The following is an 11911-nucleotide window of genomic DNA, read 5'->3' on the forward strand; positions in this document are numbered from 1 at the left end:
AACAAGGGACCCTGCATTTCCATTTTGCACCAGGTTTTGAAATGAGGCCAGTCCTGTTCATTACCCTTCCAAGCCTGTGGATGCCTTACAATTTAAGTTCACTGTCAAACTGGCCAAAGAGGGGTGGTGGGAAAAATTTGCCTTGTTCTTTCTCTATGCTCAGCTTCAAGAAACCCTCTTCTATAGAGGAAAAAAAGACCACAGAACTATCAAAGGCCAACAGCCTCCCTGGACGTGGATGTCTGGGGAGTCCAGAAGGAATCCTATAACCGGGAGTACTGGAATTCACAAATCTGGGTTTCCTGTAATGTTTTAGAAAGCATTCATGACCAAATACAGTAAAAGATAAGCACTTAAGTGTTGTGGAAACCTTCTCGTTATCTCTACACTGGCCAGAATCTTATTAGCTTGATGTGTCTGGCTTTAGATCTTTATCTTGAAAAATGAGAAGCTTTAAAGGAAAGAGACAGAACTAATGAAAAGAGTAGGAAATGGAATCCATTAAAAATGTTAAAGGCCTGTATTAAATTTTCAAGAGAAGTCTGAAGTCCAGAGCTTCCACTGAGCGCATGAAGAACTGGCATTTCGACAATTATTTTCCCAGCTTTGCAAAAGAGATCTTCTCTGATAGGATGGGCCTTAGATGATGGGAACTTTCAATGCACTGTATGACAAGAAGCTAGTCTGACTTCAGGTCAAGAGAGGCAAAGCCCTTAGAAAGAAAGCCTAATAGGAGCTTCTGGATTGGAAAAGGGTGATGATCAGTATGTCATGATTGAAAAATAGAGGTCAGACGCCAACTTGGAACAAACATTTCAAAATTGTTTTAATTAGTTGGTGAGAAGAAAATCAATAGATTCAGCGAGGTTTGCCAAAGGAGGAAAAAAGTGACTAATAAGAACAAGAGAGGGAAAGAGAAGCAGTAAGAATTAGTTATTAACACTCAGTTGATGACTGAAAAGTAGGCTGAATCTTCTTGATGCTGAGATAGTGAAAGTGCTCAAAAGTTCTAAAAGTCTTTCTCTTCCCTTTAGATGCCCCCTTGCTTTACAATCCTTCATTTTCCCCGTGTACCTTTCTCCAAAAACTGCTTTCCCTATTCTACCAGAAAATTGATGGGTTAGTCTGGTGGTAGCAGTATGTGGTTTGCTAGCCAAATCCCGGGCAACAAAAACACATCCCCTTTTCAGACAAAACTCCAAGGAGAAAAGACAGACTCAATCAATCCTTCCTTAGGTATCTGCTTTGTTTAAATTAAAGAGATTTAGATAATCATCTTAACAAAGATAGATTCTCTTTTCCAGCAGATTTAGTATGAGAGATGGGAAGGAAGATAGTGGGGAGGGAGAGAGAGAATTAGAGCTGGAGGAAGAAAGAGAGACACCATAATGTATAAAATATTAACTTAATTCCATAAGCCAATTTATAGCTATATTAAATATTGTTTTTATGAGGAAATGAATGGTCATGCTCAGTTTGGGTCTCTTTACTTTTCTTCTCTCAACCACATTAACTTACCCTTTCCTTTATGAAAAAGTAGTAATCAAGGATAACAAGAAATGTGTATGATCAAGACATTCTTTTGAATATTAGGCTTTTTAATTATGTGGGGAAAATATACAGAGGGAATGACCTCTGAGAGGAATAAAAGACAGGAAATGGATGGTGACAGAATGATAGCATAAAACTAAGTAATGCTTAAAATGGCAAATGCAGGATGCAGAATGAATTAAAAAAAATGAACAGGAAATAATACAATAGTATAATTATGAGAAGAAATAGTGATTATTTAGGATGAAACACTGGAGAATAAGAAAAGGTATATCCTTGGACTTGTATTATATACTTAAAGATAGCTCTGTTGCTGGATGTATAAATATAAAAAACACAAGTTTTAAAAGCATAAGAAACATCATGAATCTTGATCAATAGTTTACTAATTTGATTTAATGGAACTGAATAAGTCATACAGCAACTCTTACCTTGGTGTTCCAAACCCAGTAGCAGTTAAGAAATTGCTAGTAATGAAATTCTCAATGGGTATTTGCAGGCATTTTCCATCCATTTGATATAATTTGAATTTGAATCCAAGGCACAACAAAGAGTAGAAATCAAACGAGTAGATTAAAGGTAAGCAGGTTTTATTCTCTGCTGCTCTAATGTAGTTTAGAAATGTGTCATTGATGGCACTAAAGATGAAAAGTAAGTGCATACTGGAAGCATAAATTTTAAAAAATTCAACCCTCAGCTATTTATCTATATGAAGTGATATTCACAGGATTTTCCCCTGAACAAATGCTGTTACACATGTTAAACAGGTGTTCAGAGATATTTCCTATGTATTGTTATATGAAATACTCCAAATTGTCTCCTACAGGTTCGTGTGTGTGTGTGTGTGTGTGTGTGTGTATGTATGTATGTATGTATGTACCTATCTTGACTATGTTAATCACAAAGCATAGTAACAAAATACAACTATTTTGACATTTGCAGTTTTGGGACCCCTTAGCTCACAAAGTCTTCACCAGTTTCCATGTCAGGACAGCCCCTCTTTCTGTTCTTTTTAGGTACTGTACTTCCCTCCTCACAGATTTAGACACATGCCCCAGAGGCAAACTGTCATTTTCTTTCATGATTCCACTTCCCCAGCGAAGTGGTGGGAACTAGACTCGACTTAGTCTACTCATTGCAGTGTCCAATAATCTACCTATACACTCCGCCTCTGTCCTTCAGTAGTGAGTGTTTCAGAAAGGACGTAAAAGCCAAGTTAACTGAGTAGGTTTCCTTCCTAGGTTTTTGGACCTTGAGTTAGGGGGAGGTAGCTCTCTTTTCTCTGGTCCCAACACTGTGAGTGTGTAATCTTAGGACTGCTGGAAGTCATGACTTGCTGGTCCCTGTAGAGATGTTATTCTGAGGCATGAAGCAAACATGAAAGAAAAGGAATTCCTCAAGAAGTTAAACAGAATTACCATATGATCTAGCAATTCTACTCCTCTGTATATACTCAAAAGAGGTCAAAATAGGGACTCAGATACATGTACACCAATGCGCACAGTACACCAGTGTTCATAGTATAATTAGTCATGTCAGCCAAAAGATGGAAACACCCAATGTCCACCAAGAGATGAATGGATAGACAAAGTGTTGTGTATACCTATAATGGATTATTATTCAGCCTTAAAAGGAATGAAGCTCTGATACATGCTGCAACATGGATGAAGCTCAAAAACCTTATGGTTTTTAAGCCAGACCCAAAAGAATAAATATTTTATGGTTCTGCCTGTATGAGGTACTTGGAATAGGTAAGTTTATAGAGATAGGAAGTTGAATAGTGATTACCATGGATGGGGAGAAGGGAAGAATGGGCACTTGTTAATAGGTACAGGTTTTCTGTTTAAGGTGAGGAAGAGCTGGAAGTGGTTAGTTGTAATGGTTGAACAATGTTTACAAATTTAATGCCACTGAATTGAAGGCTTAAAATGATAAAATTTATGTTACGTATATTTTACCACACCAAAAAAAAAAAAAAAAAAAAAAAAAAAAAAGATGAGAGAGAGAGAGATTATAAATCAAAGTCAGTTCCACCCCTGCTTTTTCAGTTTTAGAAGGTGCCAAATGTTTTCTACCTAGGCAAGTACAGGCTGGGTACCTTGAAATCTAAAGTTATAACACAACCCTAAAGAAAATCTTCCCATAATTTATATGGACTCAAGTCCAAAGACAACTCTGTGTGTATCTCAAATGGAGGTTTTTCTTCAATCCAGAACTTATTTCTCTACTTGCAGATGAATTTGAAGGCAGAGACTATTCCCCTTTCTTTGACATAGGCCAATGCTCCAATGCTCCACATAAAACAAGTTCTCCATGCAACACAAAGGACTGGTTAGTTACAAGTTCCCTAACTTCACATACTCCATACATGAATACACAGATAGGAGTATATAATTTTTTTTTTTTTTTTGGTGATTCCTCAACATCTGCCTTGGTTTTTGTACAGTCTCCCACTTAAAATACTAGTCTGAGTTGTTAGCTCCAAATGTGCCAGGATACACCTTTGGGCTGTTAGCTACTCTTGGCTATTATTAATTCAACCTATTACAAGGCCACTAACTTACTGAACGAAAGGCTGACATTTTCTTCACCCATCACTTCCATCTATTGGATCACATCCTTTCAAGAGTTCTAAATATTAGCAGAAGCTGGCATCATTTACAATTTTAACAGCATTTTTGTTATGTCCTTGAAATTAACACTTCCATCTCTTAGGTAATAGAATATAATTTAAGGTATATGACTAGGTGAGGACTTGACAGAAAAAAAAAGTTACTAAAACACATTTTGCTTTGCCTGCCCTGGGATGAAGAACATCAGTTTTCAAACCTGCTAAACTTTCAAGCTGTTAAGCATTTAGAAGCTAAGTATATTTTAAAATGATATATAATGGATGTCCCAGAATTCTATTTTTAAACAATCGAGTAGTGTTTATATGGTTCATGTACACATGTGCAAAACCTTTGTAGGCTTACAAACTAACCAAGATAGTTTGGAACTCTGCTGTCAGTAGTGCTTTGGAAATAAGTTAGGTTTTAGCTCTCAGTTCAATAAAGCATGCCACCTCTGAGCACACTTGTCAAGGCTTTGGGCTATTTTTTGTTACAATCTCTGACACAGAAAAGGAAAAGACTTGGATACCAAACCAGAATCACAACAAAGTTCTCAGTCATAGCAAGACGGCTGCAGAATACTGGTTTTCCAACAAATCAACACGCTCCTTTATTTTCCACCCAAGGTGGTATTGGTAGTATGTTTCCCAAGGTCATGTAAATTTTTTTAATGTTTACAAAAAATGTTTAGTTATGGAAAATCTCAAACAGGCACAAAAAGTAGAGAGAATAGTATAATGAATCGACTATAAACCCATGACTCGACAACTATCAACACTTTGCCAGCAATGTCTATGGGAATCTTTGGAAGAGGGTTATTATAGGATACAGATACTTCTTGTAGTTTAACTAGAGTCTATTGGTTCTTTTGATTCAAGTTAAATTTTTAGTTTCTACCAAAATTAGTTAGCTCTAGGATACATCTATGAAACATAGTATGTGAAATATACCAAAATATAAAATATACATCATTCTTTCTGTAAAGATCTATTTCCTCTATTTTAATCACATATCATCAATAATATCTCCTTGATCAAGCCTTTTTTTTTCTTCCTTAACGTTTTGTTTTGTTGGATCAAGGGATTTTAAACAAACTACCACATGGGAAAGACTTCTAGGAAAGACAGCAGAGTAGGAGGATCCTAAGTTCACCTGGTCGCATGGGTACACCTAGATCAGTGTAAATAACCAAGAAAATGACCCAAACACTGTCGGAACACACTTCCTACAACTAGATGTAAAGTAGAGACCACATCAAAGACTGTAGGAAGGGTAGGGACATGATTGGGAGCCAAACTGACTTGTGGGACTGCCCATGGGAGGGAGGGATGCCTCAGGCATGGAGAGGGAAGAGGAGGAGACCCCACAGTAGGCATGAGGGATCCACGCTGGGAATATGAATCCCCATAAAATTTGGCTTTGAAAACCAGAGGGGCCTAACTCATGAGTTCTTACCATCAATGGGGCTTAGCACTTGGAACTTTAAAAATAAGCAGCCATGGCTCTCAAAGAGCCAAAGGACGTAGAAAACTGAGTTCCACCCTTAAAGACACCACCCAACAAGAAGCTCCACTGAGATACAATACAGAAGCAATCATTTGAAAAATGCTGGGGGTACACAAGATTTCTTTCCTAATCTCAGAGCATGTGCTGGAGGAGCAGAGATCTTTGGGAGACTTCTGTAACAGAAAGAATCAACAGGCAACATTTCCCTCCCCTACCCCCAGGCTACATACAAGGACACTGGGGAAACCAGTGCAGTGCAATACTCTCTACCTAGTTTATTAACAGCACACCCCCTCCATCTGGCCTTGGCCATTTTCTCAAGCTGCTGCAGCTCCCCTCCACAACAGACCCCCAGATGGACCTTGATGGATATGTGTCTCTTTCCTCTATTCTCCTGTGAACCTGCCTCATCCAACATAACTTTGGCAGGAGTCCATTCAAAGTGGCATCACATTCCTGGCATTGTGCAAGCAGTCCCAAATGGGGCCAGGGCCACTACAAAGGGACTCCTCTCCTAGGGAGCGGGGATAATAACCACACACCCTAAGTCTAACTGCAGCCCCAGCAGTGGACTGGGGGAAGACATTTTGTCTACCAGTGAAAGCCTCTCAGGGGACAATACAGGAGCATATCCTGCAGTTTGGTGCTACCATAGCTCTGGCAAATGCCTTGTCCGAATCATTCAAGCCAAGGTGGCCCAAGATAGACCCGCTAACACCATAGGGCCAAACACTGCCTATAGCAGGCAAAGAGCCATGGTAGATGACTGGACTGAAGGACAAAGTGGCTCAGTCACAATAGTAAGGCACATGCAACACACATAAGAGACACCCCTGAAGTGCCAGATTCTGGTGACCAGGAGACATTGCATTGCAGGACACAGGACCTCTTCTTCACAAGGCTACTACTTGTAAGAGCAAGAGATGTAGCTAACTTCTCCACTACATAGAAACAGACACAGAGAGTTAGACAAAACAAGGAGACAGAGGAATATATACCAAACAGAATAGGACACAGCAAAGAGAGCTAAATCACAGCAAGACAGCTAAATAAAACAGACATCAGTAATATGTCTGATAATGAATTTAAAGAATTTAAAGTAATGTTATTAAAGATACTCACTGAACTTGAGAAAAGAAGTGGAGGACATCAGTGAGACCCTTAAGAAGTAAAAAAATGACATGCTGAAGATGAACTCAATAAAATTAAAAATACAATAGAGGGAATAAATAGTATGCTACAGGAAGCAGAGGAATGTATCAGTGACCTGGAGGATAGAGTAACAGACTAAATCAAGCTGAACAGGTGATTGACAAATATACTACATAATTAGAATAGACTGAGAGAACTCAGCAACACCATCAAGTGTCATAACATTAACACAAAGAGAACCTAAAACAAATTAAATGAAGGAAATAATGAAGATTAGAGTAGAAATAAACAAAATAGAAATTTAAAAGACCATACATCAATGAAACCAGGAGCTGGTTCTCTAGAAAGATCAAAATTGATAAACTTTTAGCTAGAGTCATCAAAAAATAAAAAAAATCCACAAACACCCCCTGCAAAACAATAATGACAACAGAAGAGGACTCAAATGAAAGGAGAAAAAAATAACTGACACCACAGAGATATAAAGGAATATGAGATTATGGAAAATTATATGTCAACAAATTAGACAACCTAGGAGAAATAAATTCCTAGAAACCTATAACCTCCCAAAACAGAATTAGTAAGAAACAGAAAATTTGAACAGATTACCAGCAAGAAATTGAATCAATAATCATAAAAATCCCAATAAACAAAAGTCCAAGGCCGGACATCTTCACAGGTGAATTCTACCAAACATTTAAAGAAGAATTAACATCTATTCTCAAACTATTCCAAAAAAAAAAAAAAAAGAAGAGGAAGGAGAATTTAATTCATTCTATGAAGCCAGCATTATCCTGATACCCAAACCAGAAAAAGACACCACAGAGGAGGAGAACTAGAGGCCAAGATCTCTGATAAACACAGATGTAAAAATTCTCAAAATATTAGCAAACTGAATCCAGCAATACATTAAAAAAATAATAATTTACCGAAGTCGAGTGGGACTTATCCCTGGGATACAAGGATGGTTCAATATTTGCAAGTCAATCTATAAGTGTGATACATCAATAAGGAAAAAAATAAAAACCATATGATCATTTCAATAGATACAGAAAAACCATTTGACAAAGTACGACATCCATTCATGATTAAAAAAAAAAAACAAACAACCCAACATAATGAAGGCCATATCATTTGAAAAACCCACAGCTAACACCAACTCAATGGTTAAAAAAAAAAAAAAAAAATAGAACATTTCTGCTAAGGTCAGGAACAAGACAGGGATGTCCACTGTCACTGCTTCTATTCAACATAGTACTGGAAGGCCTAGCCACAGCCATCAGACAAGAGAAAGGAGTAAAAGGCATCCAAATTGGTAAGGAAGAAGTAAAATTTTCACTATATGCAGATGACAGGACATTACATATAGAAAACTCAGAAGAGTCCACCAAAAAACTACCTACCAGAACTGATAAATGAATTCATTAAGATCATGGGATACAAAAATCAATGTACAGAAATCTATTGCATTGTTATATACTAATAATGAAGCAAAAGAAAGAAATTAAGGAAGCAATTCCATTTATAATTTCACCAAAAATAAAATACCTAGGAATAAATTTAACCAAAGAGGTGAAAGACCTATACTCTGAAAACTATAAGATACTGATGAAAGATATCGAAGACAATACAAACAATGGGAAGAGATCCCGTGCTCATAGATTGAAAAAATATTGTTAAAATGTTCATACTACCCAAGCAATCTACACACCTAGTGCGATTCCCACTAGATACCAACAATGTTTCTCATAGAACTCAAAAAGACAATCCAAAAATTTGTATGGAACCACAGAAGACCTCAAATAGCCAAAGAAATCCTTAAAAGGAAAAACAAACCTAGATTTATCACCATTCCAGATTTCAAGTCCTACTATAAAGCTGTGGTAATCAAAACAGTACAGTACTGGCACAAAAAGAGGCACATCGATCAATGGAAAAGAAAAGAAAGCCCAGAAATAAACCTGTATTTATAAGGTCAATTAATTTTTGACAAAGGAAGAAGGAACATACAATGAGAAAAGCCTCTTCAACAAACAGTGTTGCAAGAACTGGACAGCAGAAGAATGAAGCTGGATTTACACCATATACAAGAATGAACTCAAAATAGATTCAGGACCTAAATGTGAGATCTGAAACTATAAAATTACAGAAGAGAGCACAGGCAGTAATTTCTTTGACATCAGCCGTCACAACTCTTTTCTAGAGAGGTCTCCTGAGGCAAGGGAAACAAAAGCATAAATAAACATTGGGACCACATCAAAATAAAAAGCTTCTGCAGAGCAAGGGGGAAAATCAACAAAACTAAAGACCATCTACTGAATGGGAGAAGATATTTGCTAATGACAATTCCAATGAAGGGTTAGTATCCAAAATACATAAAGAACTGATACAATTCTACACCAAAACGTAATACAGTTAAAAATGGCAGAAGCCAAAATATGGAAGCAGTGCAAGTGTCCACTGATGAATGGGTAAAGAGGTGGAATATATATACAATGGAATATCACTCAGCTGCAAAAAATGAAATCTTACAATTTTCAGTGACACAGGTGGAGCCAGAGAGTATAATGCTAAAGTCAGATAAAGACAAGTATCATATGATTTCATTCCTATGTGGAATTTAAGAAACAAAAGCAAAGGGAAAAAACAAAAGACACGAAGCAAGAAACAGATTCTTAATTATAGAGAACTGACGGTTACCAGATAGAGATAGCAACAGACAGTGCTGATGGCGTAACTATGTATATATTTAATGCCACTGAAATATACACTTAAAAATGGGTAAAATAGTAAATTTCTTATATAGATCTTGCCACAATAAAAAGTTAGTTTTCTAATAATAAATCAAGTTTTGACTTTAAAATGTATGAACTTTAGACTCAGCAATTCCACTTTGAAGAATTTAGCCTGAAGAAATAGAGTGTTAAATAATCAAAGAAACAAAGGGTGTTTTTGATGTGACATAATGGTGACATGAAATTTCTAGGGATTATTACACAAACTATAGTTTATATTTTCAGCAGACTTTTGTACAGCCATTAGAATCATAATCTTAAATGGCATAGTAAAAAATCAGGGTATTTTGTTAGGGGAAAATTTAGGTGAAAAAGAAAGAACACATATACTGTGTTGCCCCTAAAATTAGCCCTTCTATTCTTCAACATAAGAAATTTAAAAGTAATTTTAAAAATTTTCAACACACATATTAAAAACTGAGTAGTTCATCAAGGTGTGATCTGGGGTTATCTTTGGAATGAGATTAATGACCTTTTCACCCTCTAAATTTTCTACTGTGATCATCTGGTACCTCAGGAAAGAAGTGACAATATATTTTAACAACTTCTCTGTTAGACTTAATTTCCCATTTTCAAGCCTAAGCAGGACCACAATCAATGTATAGACTAACAGGTGCTCCCCTCAGAGAACAAGACTCCAGCTCCAAGCTCAGCCTCCACTTCCCCTACCCCAGTTCCCCCCTGTTGGAAATTTTCATGTTATTACTGTCCTTGTTTATCTCTTTCACCAAACTGTGAGCTCCTCCGAAAGCGGGGAATAAATTGCAGGAATCCTCCTGTTCCTTCTAGGTACCCCAACATTGGACTTGGTACATGGGGTAGGCAATTAATAAGTGAGTGCCAAATAAGTATAGTACACGTGCCTTCCCTAAAAAGGCTCAGGCTAGCAGAAGAAAATTGGTGTACGTTTTCTCCTAAGACATTTTTTCCCCTGGCCTTCCACATACCAATCTGTTTACCAAGTTGTAAAGAGTAGGAAAGGGAAGGAAGGTGAGCACCTAAATAGCAAATCATCAAAACTTTAGTTTAGGAACTTGATAAGGGGTGAACAGAGGAGGGAGCAGAGGGGAGAATGTGTATACAGATTGTGTTTTGAGAACAATAGCACCCACCTGTCAGTATCTGATGCTTGCTCAAATATTCTTGCTCTTACCATTTAGATTATCAGTGCTTGGGGTGCCTGGGTGGCTCACTGGGTTAAAGCCCCTGCCTTCAGCTCAGGTCATGATCCCAGTGTCCTGGGATCAAGCCCTGCATCGGGCTCTCTGCTCAGCGGGGAGCCTGCTTCCTCCCTCTCTCTCTGCCTGCCTCTCTGCCTACCTGTGATCTCTGTCTGTCAAATAAATAAATAAAATCTTAGATTATCAGTGGCATTAGGAGAGTTCAATTGGTACATCAGTGTGTAAAGGACACACAGTTATTTTGCTTCTGCATGGTGGTAAAAATCCAAGCAGTTTACGACACCATTAAGTAAAGTACTAACATTGACTGACCTCAGTGCACGAAGCACTGCTCTCAGCACTCTAAAGTAGGACCACTTTTAATTCCTACAATGACTCTGAGTACTATTATCTTCATCTTACAGTTGAAAAAAGACACCAAGAGTGGAGGTCACTTTTCCAGATCATGAACAGCTCATCAACAAGAGAGCCAGATTTTAAACCCAGAGAATCTGTTCCTAGAGCCCAAGTTTTTAAATTACTAAGCTTCTCTGTGAGAGATGATCCACCATTGTCAATGGCAGATTCAGGAGGGCCACACAGGCAATACTGCCAAATTTTACAGACCTAGCTGCCTTCTACTGGTCTCTTCCAACTGTAGTCAGACTCTTAAGTATGTCCTGGACATAATAGTTTGAAGTTATGTTCAAAATGGACTCCAGGACATGAAAACTCTGTAGCTGGTTTATAATGCTTCTTGTTGAGTTCACTTGCCTTGACCAGAACTCTTGGCACCATCTGGAACCTCTAGAGATATTTTTGCTCAAATATATCCTATTAGGAGTACACAAGGCTCAAATTTCCAGTTTGTTGGCATCATTTCAGGTCAATGTGGACATGCAAAGAGTAGAGGGAAGGAAGCAGGCCAGTATGTTTGGTTGAGCCAAGAAAACTTTCCTGTCAAGTAGGATCAATGGATTAATCCAAATTCATCTGTCCCCTCTCAAAACTTTGCTCTGATAGGGTTGGTTTATAAAGATGAATTCCCAAAAGATGTACAGATACGCCACATAGAAGCAGAGTATAAACAAATACCATGTAATGAATATTTCAACACACGCTCAACTGCATTAAT

The sequence above is a fragment of the Lutra lutra genome, chromosome 11 (genome assembly GCF_902655055.1).
Source record: "Lutra lutra chromosome 11, mLutLut1.2, whole genome shotgun sequence".
NCBI classification, from domain to species: Eukaryota; Metazoa; Chordata; class Mammalia; order Carnivora; family Mustelidae; genus Lutra; species Lutra lutra.